The 11729-nt window shown below is 40.5% G+C and overlaps 1 pseudogene; it reads left to right on the forward strand.

Annotated features, from left to right (window-relative positions):
• Positions 5565 to 8715, forward strand: Gm12641 (predicted gene 12641; annotated as a pseudogene).

Here is an 11729-nt window from a genome sequence, read left to right on the forward strand (position 1 = left end):
CCAGGAAATACATATTTTGTATTTAAGTGCTACCTGTAGCCTTCATGCTGACGCTTCTGCCGCACAAGCAGAGGTTACTCATCACTTGAACTGGTTTTGTTTCCTTTTGGAGAGGAATACCAACAAAATTCCTTAAAGTCTGCCCTCTACACTGACACCTACTCTGTGTTAATGATTCTTTCAGAAGACCATTCTGCCAGACCAGCCAAGAAAGGCTGAGCCTATCTGTTAGTCATCTGTCACAAGAGTTGTTGAAACCAGAAAAACAAGTAGCAGGAAAGAGCTAGGTGAACCCTCTTGTAAGGAGAAGGTAACAAGTAAAAAGCATTGCCCAAGCCCAACTCTTCACCTCCTCATGCATTCTCACAGGATCCATCTTTCCAGACATTCACTCATGGAACACTGAAAGAAAAAAATTGCGAAATACAGAAATGGCCATATACTCTTACTTTAAGTAGTAAAAGCCGAGCACTAAAAGGTAAATGGCATGTTTTACAGGAACTATTCAGACATAAAACCAACAAGTGCAGTGTTGGAACTGGTGAATGACAGGAATAGTTTGCAAGGTTTTGAGAAGGGTAGAAAATAACTGTTAAATGGAAGAAACAAATGCAAGAGACTTAATATGCAACCTGATGACTACTAAAGTTGTATGATATATATGAAAAATGCTAAGAATATATTTTAAGCATTCTTATCACAAAGATACACAAGAAAGACATATTAAGTCACATGAATTATGGATACACAAGAAAGACATATTAAGTCACATGAATTATGTATTCACCATACACACCAATAGATGGATAGTTATACATTATGCTTGACATCACAAATATTCATACATTTTACTTGTCATTTAAAAGTATTATTTAACAAAGAGTGGAAGAAGAGACCCATACCCCTACTTCTGCAGTCCTCAAGAGGCAGAGGTGGGGAGGGGCACTGGAAATCCCCAGCAAACCTCAGCAACAAAAAAAGTTTGATGCCAGTCAAGTCTCTCAAGAGGTCCTGTCTCAACAAAACCAATAAGGTAAAATAAATGAAAGTAAACTTTAAAAGTGTGCCTCCCACAGAACAGTTTTAAATAAAGTGCAATCCAAACCAAAATCATTAAAAATTAGAAAGCAGTAGGCAAGTTTGAGATGAGCAGTTAAAGCTATCTCTTATGTCACAAGATCTCACTGGCAAACACAGGACTTCAACTGATCGATTCTCACTAATGGAAACTGCTGTTGTCACCTGATTTCAGAGGCAAACTTTCTGGAGTGCCTTAGTTACTTTTATATTGCTATGAAGAGACTATATGGCCAAAGCAATGTATAAAAGAAAGAGTTTATTGGGGACTTGTTTGTAGGTTTAAGAGTGTTGGCTATTATGGTAGGGAACATGGAAGCAAGTAGGCATGCGTGGTTCTGAAGCAGGAAATGAGATCTCACATCCTTATTCTCAAGCAACTGACAAAGAGAGCCAACTGGCAATGACCTCTGTTTTTAATACCTCAAAACCTATCCTAGTGAAACACCTCCTCCAATGAGGCTATGCTACCTAATCCTTCCAAAGCAGCTTCTCCAGTTGCTAAAGAAACACGGAAACGGATAAGCCTATGGGATTGTTCCCATTCAAACAACCATACGGAGTGAATGCTTTTGCTTAAAAACCTGAGCGACTTAATAAATTTCATAGCTTCCCTAAATATATCAGTAAGGTCTGATGCTGTGACTTGGTAAAATGCCTGTCTCTGTATGTTCAGGTCCTTGAATCCAATCCTTAGCACAGTGTGAACCTGAGTTTAAGGAGCAAACCAATTCCTTAAGAAAATGCTATCATACTCACTTAACCTAGAACTAGAGCATATAATACATATATAACTATTAAACAATATTAATTCATAATTCTTTAAGTAGAAATCTGTCCAGATTGTGTCATTGGAATTAGCAACAAATAATTATTAAATTATTATTTACTATAAATCCTATGTATTTTCTAGAGCAAAGAGGAGGGGTTTCTGATTTCTGAGTATAGAACCCTCTTCACAGAAAAAAAAAAAAAAAAAAAAAAAGATCATGATAAAACCATACTAAAAAGTTAAAGAAAAACAAGATGGAGGGAAAAGTGTTCTTTTATTTAACATGTTTAACTCAGAAAAGTGACGTTAGAAGCAAACTCCATCAATTTAGTAATGAGTACAACACCCCAACAATCCTTGCTAGTGGTAAAATCTTTAAAGTTTTCCATTTGAAATCAGAATGGAACCAAAGAATATGTCTTGTCCACATTTTTATTCATTATAATACTAGAATTTATTGGCCATATAATAAGCCAAGAATATTACAAACTGTTGTCAATGATACTGGTTATCCTTCATAACTTGAGAATTAAGACCTGTTGTTGAGACTCTGTATATTCCAGCCATGGACCATGGAGGCATCAAGCTAGTGCGCATCTGCAGACTTCATTTTTACTGATTAGTATTCAAAGTGCTAGAAGGTGGTATGCATGCTACCAGAGGTGGGCAGAAGAAAGTCAATAACTCTACCGAGCTTAAAATCTGCCAGATATGATGAGTAATCTGGGAAGACATAACACTGGTAGGATAGCGGCATATACATCATGGAAGTAGCCATCAATTTTGGTGGTTGTAGTGGCTATTCCTGGTTGTCAACTTGACAATATTTGGAATGAATTACAATCCGGAATTGGAAGGCTCACCAGTGACCCTTATCTGGAGGCTTGGAGATCCTTATCTGGATCTTGGTTTGAAGATCTTGAGCCACAGTGGCTATGAATTCCAGAAGATTGAATCTCCGAGTTTAAGGAACACACATTTAATCTGGGCTACGCCTTTCATCTGGGATTAAAGGTGTGGTGGAACACACCTTTAATCTGGGCTACACCTTCTGCTGGAGACAATATAAGGACATTGGAAGAAGGGAGTCTAGCTTCTTGCTCTTGCTCCTTCGCCTGCTTGCTGCGTGAGACTGAGTAACTGCTAGATCCTTGGACTTCCATTCACAGCTGCGACTGAACAATTGTTGGGAATTGGCTGCCGACTGTAAGTCATCAATAAATTCCTTTACTATCTAGAGACTATCTGTAAGTTCTGTGACTCTAGAGAACCCTGACTAATATAGAAATTGGTACCAGCAGAGTGGGGTATTCCTGTGACAATCTGACCATGTTTTGGGGAGGACTGTGGAAGGACTTTGGAACTTTGGGCTTGAAGATCCATCCGTTGTTAAGAGCTCTGTCGGATGTCATGTAGGAGCTTGGAAGATAATGTTGAGAACACTGCAGAAGATGGAGCTCTGGTTTGTGAAATTTCAGAGGGAAAATTAAAGACTCTTTTCAGGGCCATTGCTGTTTTGTTTGTGAAGATTCTGTAGTTCTGGTTAGCTGGGGCTGAAGAATCAGCTGTGATTAACAAGATACCAGAACTAGCAAAGCAAAAACTTTGCATTACTGGGACTATTGATGCTGGTTAGCTGGAGCTAAGAAATTAGCGGTGATTAAGAAGAGACCAGCATCATTGAGGTGACATCTTCTGGGAAGTGTTTTCTGAAAGCACAAAGAGGCAGTGTTCCAGAGATGGCCAAGGATGTACTCCTGCTGCAGTGGGACTTGGTAATATGTAAGGGTCACCCAGGTGGTACTGGTTTTGAAGGCATGAAGGGGTCACGCAAAGCAGCTGAGGTTCGGTACTGTGAGAGGCCATGGAAGGCCATTGGTGAAGGTGCAGCCTCAGTTGCAATTGAAGGCCCAGGACTGAAGGGGTCATGCAGTGTTTTGGAGATGCCAGTACCATGAGATGACCACCAAGAGCAGCAGCAGCAGTGGGGTACAGGCATCTGGAGCCTAGAGGACGATGCGTGTGCTACAAAGGGCCTGGCTGGAGAAGTTACCCAAGCCCTTGGAGGAGCCCAGAAGATCGTGAGTTGGATCCCAGACATTGGACGGTTGGAGATTGACTTTTGCTTTTGATTGTGACTGTGCCCTGATATTTTCCCTCTTGAAGGAAGAAACTGTTTTAGTGGAGCCCACAGTTAAGAGACTTTTAATTGTAAAAAGACTTTGGATTTTAAAAGAGATGGATATTTTAAAGAGATTGAAATTTTAAGAATATGTAAAGGCTGTGGGACTTTTAAAGTTATTTAGATCTTGGGGATGAATAAGATTGTAAGGGTTGAGGCTTACTAGTGATGTTTTTGTGTGTCAAGTTGACAAGGGGTCAATTGTACTGGCTAATTTTGTGTCAACTTGACACAGCTGGAGTTATCACAGAGAAAGGAGCTTCTGTTGAGGAAATGCCTCCATGAGATCCAACTGTAAGGCATTTTCTCAATTAGTGATCAAGGGGGAAAGGCCCCTTGTGGGTGAGACCATCCCTGGCTGGTAGTCTTGGGTTTTATAAGAGAGCAGGCTGAGCAAGCCAGGGGAGGCAAGCCAGTAAAGAACATCCCTCCATGGCCTCTGCATCAGCTCCTGCTTCCTGACCTGCTTGAGTTCCAGTCCTGGTTTCCTTGGTGATGAACAGCAGTATGGAAGTGTAAGCCGAATAAACCCTTTCCTCCCCAACTTGCTTCTTGGTCATGATGTTTGTGCAGGAATAGAAACCCTGACTAAGACAGTGGTGGATTTAAGTTCCCATCCACAAGGTGAAACCCATATCTGGCACAATCCTTACACCAATAGTCTACTTGTTATTGTCATAGGCCCTGGGAGAGAATTTACTCTGGTTATTTGATTAAATGTATGTGGTATTATTGTTATGCCATAGCGCATTTCTCAATCTTTCTTTCAAGAACTTGCAAGGATATGTGCACAGAAATATATTCAAGGTGCTGAGACTGAGACTGTATAGTGGCTGAGCTCAAAATGGGATATAAGATGTAAATATTATAACCTTCCTCCTACGGCTAATGGATTATTTCAGAAAAGCAGGTAGAAAGCTTGAAAGTGCCAGGACTGGAGACATGGCTCAGTGGTTAAGAGTACTGGCTGTCTCTTTCCAGTGATGGCCGACTGGGCCACCTTTTGATACATATGCAGCTGGAGTCAGGAGCTCCAGGGGGTACTGGTTAGTTCATGGTGTTGTTCCACCTATAGGGTTGCAGATCCCTTTGGCTCCTTGGGTACTTTCTCTAGCTCCTCCATTGGGGGCCATGTGATCCATCCACTAGCCGACTGGCCCCAGTACAGGGGAACACCAGGGCCAAAAAAAAATGGAAATGGGTGGGTAGGGAAGTCGGGGTGAGGGTATGGGGGACTTTGGGGATAGCATTGGAAATGTAATTGAAGAAAATATGTAATAAAAAAAAAGAAATTTTGTTACAAAAAAAAAAAGAGTACTGGCTGTTTTTCCAAAGTACTGGGTTCAGTTCTCAGAACTTTCATGGTAGCTCCCCACCATCTTTTACTCGAGCCCATGGAATCAGATGTTCTCTTCTGACTTTTACTAGCATATGATACACACATATACATTCAGACAAACACTCATACATATAAAATAAAATAAACCCACCTCTCTGTTCCACAGATAGCTACATCTTCTCTTGCAGTGCCAGCCTCATCCCTTAGACATGATGGTGAAGATCAGAGTGAACAGATTTGTCTCTATTGTGTGCCTGGTTACCAAGACTGCCTTCTGCTCTGCATCTGGCAAAATGGAGATTGTTGCCATCAACGACCCCTTCATTGGCCTAAACTACCTGGTCTATATGTTCCTGTAGGACTCTCCTCATGGCAATGTCAACAGCTCGGTTAAAGCTGAGAAGAAGCATGTCATAAACTGGAAGCCTATCACCATTTTCCAGGAATGAGATCCCACTAACATCAAACAGGGTGATGCTGCTGCTGAGTATGTCTTGGAGTATTCTAGTGTCTTCATGACTATGAAGAAGGCTGGAGTCCACTTGAAGAGTGGGGCCAAAAGGGTTATCATTTTCTTTCCTTTTTTCCTTGAGCAAATCTGAGTTATTTTTGTGTTTTTTTAAAATTGTATATTTTATGTATTTACATTTCAAATGTTATCCCTTTTCCCAGTTTACCCTCTGAAACCGCGCCCCCTCCCATACACCCTCCACCTATTTCTATGAGGATGCTATCCCTCCCACCTTACCAGCCTAGAATTCTGCTACACTGGGGAATCAAGCCTTCACAGGACCAAGGGCTTATCCTCTGCTACATATTTGGCTGGAGCTATGAATCCTTCCATTTGTACTCTTTGTTGGTTGTTTAGTCTCTGGAAACTCTGGGGTGTCTGGTTGGTTGATATTGTTGTTCTTCCTATGGGGTTGCAAACCCCTTCAGCTTCTTCAGTCTTTTCTTTAACTCCTCCATTGGGGACCCCGAACTAAGTCCAATGGTTGGCCTAGACGATCCCCCTCTGTTTTTGTCAGGCTCTAGTAAAGCCTCTTAGGAGACAGCTATAACAGGCTCCTGTCAGCAAGCATTTCTTGGCATCCACAATAGTGTCTGGGTTTGGTGTCTGTATATGGGATGGATCCCCAGGTGAGGCAGTCTCTGGCTGGCCTTTCCTTCAGTCTCTGCTCTACACTTTGTTCCTGTATTTCCTTTAGACAGGAGCCCTTCTCCATTAGGAATTTGGAGATGAGTGGGTAGCCCCATCACCCACCCGGTGTCCTTGTCTAACCTCTGGATATGGTCTCTACAGGTTCTCCCTCCCCTTTGTTGAGCATTTCAGCTAATCTCATCCCTGTTGGGTCCTGGGAGCCTTTTAATTTCCTGGCATCTGGGATTTGCTGGTATCTACCCCCCAGCTTCCCATACCCCATTGCTACACACCTCTGTTCAAATTCTGACACTCTGTATATCATCCCATTTGTCTCCTCTTATGCCTGATCCTTCCAGCCTTTTCCCCTCCCCTTTCTCACTTCCTCTCAAGTCCCTCCCACCCTCTACCCCCCATGAGTATTTTGTTCCCTCTTCTAAGAAGGGTTGAAGCATCCACATTTTGGTTTTCCTTCTTCTTGAGCTTCATATGGTCTGTGAATTGTATCTTGGGTATTCTGAGCTTTTGGTCTATATCCACTTATCAGTGAGTGCATATCATGTGTGTTCTTTTGTGACTAAGTTACCTCACTCAGGGTGATATTTTCTAGCTCCATCCATTAGCCTGAGAATTTCATGAAGTCATTATTTTTAATAGCTAAGTGGTACTCAAATGTGTAAGTGTACCACATTTTCTGTATCCATTCCTCTGTTGAAGGACATCTGGGCTCTTTCCAGCTTCTGGCTATTATAAACATAGTATGAACATGGTGGAGCATGTGTTCTTGTTATGTTGGAGCTCTTTTGTGTTTATGCCCAGAAGTGGTATAGCTGGGTCCTCAGATAGTACTATGTTCAGTTATCTGAGGCACTACCAGACTGATTTCCAGCTTGTAATCACACCAGTAATGGAGGAATGTTCCTCTTTCTCCACATCCTCACTAGCATCTGCTGTCACCTGAGCTTTTGATCTTTCTTAGCCATTCTGACTGGTGTGCAGTGGAATCTCAGGGTTGTTTTGGTTTTAATTTCTCTGATGCCTAAGGATGTTGAACATTTATATAGGTGCTTCTCAGCCATTTGGTATTCCTCAGTTGAGAATTCTTTATTAAGCTTTGTACTTCATTTTTAATAAGGTTATTTGGTTCTCTGGAGTCTAACTTTTTGAGTTCTTTGTATATATCAGATTGATAAAGACCTTTTCCCAATCTGTTGGTTTGTTATATTGACAATGTCTTTTCCCTTACAGAAGATTTTCAATTATATGAGGTACCATTTGTCTATTGTTGATCTTAAAGCATAAGCCATTGGTGTTTTGTTCAGGAAAATTTCGCCTGTGCCCATGTGTTCTAGGCTCTTCCCCACTTTCTCAACTCTTCTGCTGATGCCCCAAGTTTGTAATGGGTGTTAACCACAAGACATATGGAAACTTGTTCAAGATTATCAGCAATGCTTCTTACATGAACTGCTTAGGCCCCCTGACCAAGGTAGTCCATGACAACTTTGGCATTGTGGAAGAACTCATGACCATAGTCCATTCCATTACTACCATTCAGAAGAGTGCTCATGGTCCCTCTGAAAAGGTGTGGTGTGATGGCTTTAGGGCTGCCCAGAACATCATCCCTGGATCCACTGGTGCTGCCAAGGCTGTAGGCAAGGTCATCTCAGAGCTGAACATGAAGCTCACTGGCATGGCCTCTGTATTCCTACCACCAATGTTTTATTAATGATATATCTGACATACTGCAGGGAGAAACTTGTCAAGTATGATGGCATAGAGAAGGTGGTGGTGAAGCAGGCATCTTAGGACCCACTAAAGAGCACCCTGGACTACACTGAAGACAATCTTGTCTCCTGCAACTTTAACACTAACTTCTACTCCTCCACCTTTGATGTTGGGGCTGGCATTGCTCTCAATGACAACTTTGTAATTTCCTGTTATGACAATGAAGGTGATTACAGCAACAGGGTGGTGTACCTCATGGCCTAAATGTCTTCTAAGGGGTAAGAAACCCTGGACCACCCATGCCAGCAAGGATAGGAAAGCAAGAGAAAGGCCCTCTCCTGCTGACGAGTCTCTGACCCAACTATGCCTTCAATACTGAGCACCTCCATTCCAGTTTCCATCCCAGACTCCCACAGTCATGGAAGGGAACTAGAGAGCACAATTTATTGAATACAATCAAGAAAGTTTACTGCATCAACCAAAAATAAAAGTAAATAAGTAAATAACCCTCTAAAAAAAGTCTAAAAGAGGCAGGGGATGGCTAAAAAGAAATTGTGTCTTTCAGATACAGTAGAGCATCATATGAAGTCACAGTTGCTATGATAGCACAAGCTCAAGTCAGACAAAATTCCAGCATTTAAGGGGGTAGGAGTAAGCACCAAGCCCACCCCTAGTCTTGGGGCTATTAGTAATAGCTGCTGAAAATATTATGTAAACATGTAATTAATTTAGCAGGCAATTATACCTACATCAAATCATTTATACCAGTGAAATGAAAACTTAAGTTCACCTCAAAATATGGACATTAAGTGCCCTTTTAGTGACACCCTCTCCAATTTGAAAAAAAAAATAATAAAAAACTACAAATAGGTGGTTAGGCAAAATGTAAATGTAACTATGTTACTACTTAAGAGAACTGAAGGACACAAAAAATTGAGCACTCCTAAAATGCTGTATCCTTGATGGTCTGTTGTGTTTATAAGATATTATGACACTCACAACATTATTAAGTAGAGGCAGATATATTCATATTAAGAAGATAAATATGGGGAGAGTATGAATGTGGCTATGAACTGGTTTTATCCTCACTGCTGAATTTCAGCTGAAGTTCTCCCATCTGGCTCCTGTATCATCTGCTGGGATTCTCAGACACATCAACTCACTGACCATTCATCTAGAGCACTGCTGTTCTCAGAGTCAGGTTCTTCACAGATCTTCAATCTCATGCTCTGAACCCTGTCATTCCATGGCATGAATTCTGAGGAAAGCCAATTACTGTTTGGGGTCATTATTCTCCTTTTGGCTACTTCCTTACTGCAAGTAAAGGTTGCATGTAAGATGAGCAACTAAAACTCATAACAATTTCCTTACTTGGAACAAACTTTGATAAAGAATAGGAGATGGAGTTCAGAATGGATAGAATATTGTTAGAAAAATTGTAAGAAATGAGGGTGATGTCAATACAGTACACATACATGCAACTAAAAATAAAAAAGAATGTAACAAACATGAAATTAAAAATAAAATAAAAATATCAAAAACTTAATGCTTTAAAAGCATCAAGGTCAGAATGAGTGGGTGCTTGGTAGATGAGGTCCCCAACTCCTTAGTGTCTTCTGGAAGAGTAGTGACTTTGACTCATTTTGAGGTTCATAATGGAACAAAGCCTGGTTACCCTTTCAATCCTAACTCCCCATATACTCTTCCTTCTGGTTGTTGCCCTGGAATTAAAACTTTACAAAATTACCTCAACATGCATAAGGCTGGCAGAAGGCTGAGTCAGTAAACACTGAGTCATAGATGGGGGAGAGGCTCATGGCACCCCACCTCCATGAGATGGAGATTACAGACCAGAACTGCAGAGACAGAGGTAGTCATTGTCTATAGCCATATTTCTCAACCTGGGGGTTGTGACCCCTTTGGAAGTTACATATTAGATATACTGAATACTATATATTTGCATTACAATTCATAATGATAACAAAACTACAGTTATGAAGTATAATCAAAATAATTTACAATTGGGGGGTCACCAGAGCATGAGGAAATATATTAAGAAGGTTGACAACCACTGGTCTGCAGTGATGTAGCCCTTGGTAAGTTTCTCATTATGGCAATTTGAGAATGAGTAGTCATTGTCTACAGCCATATTTCTCAACCTATGGGTTGTGACCCTGTTAGAAGTTTCATATTAGATATCCTAAACACTATATATTTACATTATAATTCATAACAGGAGAGAAACTGCAATTATCAACTAGAAACAAAATAATTTACTGTTGGGGGTCACCACAGCATGAGGAGGTATATTAAGAAGGTAAACAACCATTAGTCTGCATTGATGTAGCCCCTAGTAAGTTACCCATTGTGGTGGTTTGAATAAGTTTGGCCCCCATAAATTCATGTGTTTGGATGCTTGGCCCTTGGGTAGTAGCATTATTAGGAAATATGTCCTGGTTGAAGCAGGTATGGCCTTGTTAGAGAAAGTGTGTCACTGTGGGGGTGGGCTTTGGGACCTCTATGCTCAAGTCTGTTTAGTCTGATCCAGATCCTTCTCCTGGATGCCTAAAGAAGACAGTCTCTTCCTGGATGCCTTTGGATCAAGATATTGTACTCTCAGCTCCATCAAGGTCAATTCTGCATGCAAGATCCATGCTACCCAACATAATGGTAATCGACTGAACCTTTGAAATTAAAACCCAGTCCCAATGAAATGTTTGCTATTGTAAAAGGTGCCTTGGTCATGGTGTCTCCTCATAACAATGGAAACCCTAAGACACCTATCATCTAGTAGATAGCTTCACATTTAGGTTCTTTTCAGAAACCATTCAGTAGGTCTCAAAGTACACACACACATGCACATATACACACATAACATAAAGTGTGATGGGAACAGTGGGATGGCAACTTAATAGGAGAAGCAAGTGGGTGGGTGATTGGAGTGGCAGCAAGATAAGAGATAAAAAGAATAATTGCTACAGTGTTGTATTACATACATATAAGAAATTATTAATCCATAAATTAATTTAAATACTTAAATCCTCTGTTTTGTCCCACTTTGTTTTCATATCAACTGTTTATGTAGGCAGGAGTAGGAATCACTGCTTATGATTCTAAAATTGAAATTATTTAAACTTTACCATGCACTTTAAATATTGTAAAGAAAAGAAAACAGAGAAGTCCAGAAATATAAGAAGTAGCTCTTTAGGAACAACCTTTACATAAAAACTAACTACACAAAGGTGGAGAAATAAAGCTGAATAAAATTGATAAAAGAAAAACTGAAGCTATTTAAAGAAGCATTATACAGCTGTTGTTCCTTTCCATACTAAAATGCAATATTAACTGTAACTACCAATCACTGCACAGTCATTCAAGTGCATTAGCCATGGAAGAGAGTAATAAATTTAGCTCCAGCCTGTTTCTTGTATTGAGTTACTTACTAATGTTAGTGGCGGTGGAATTACTGTGATCAAATGAACACATTTATGTG

This window comes from Mus musculus, chromosome 4 (genome assembly GCF_000001635.26).
Source record: "Mus musculus strain C57BL/6J chromosome 4, GRCm38.p6 C57BL/6J".
Taxonomy (NCBI): Eukaryota; Metazoa; Chordata; class Mammalia; order Rodentia; family Muridae; genus Mus; species Mus musculus.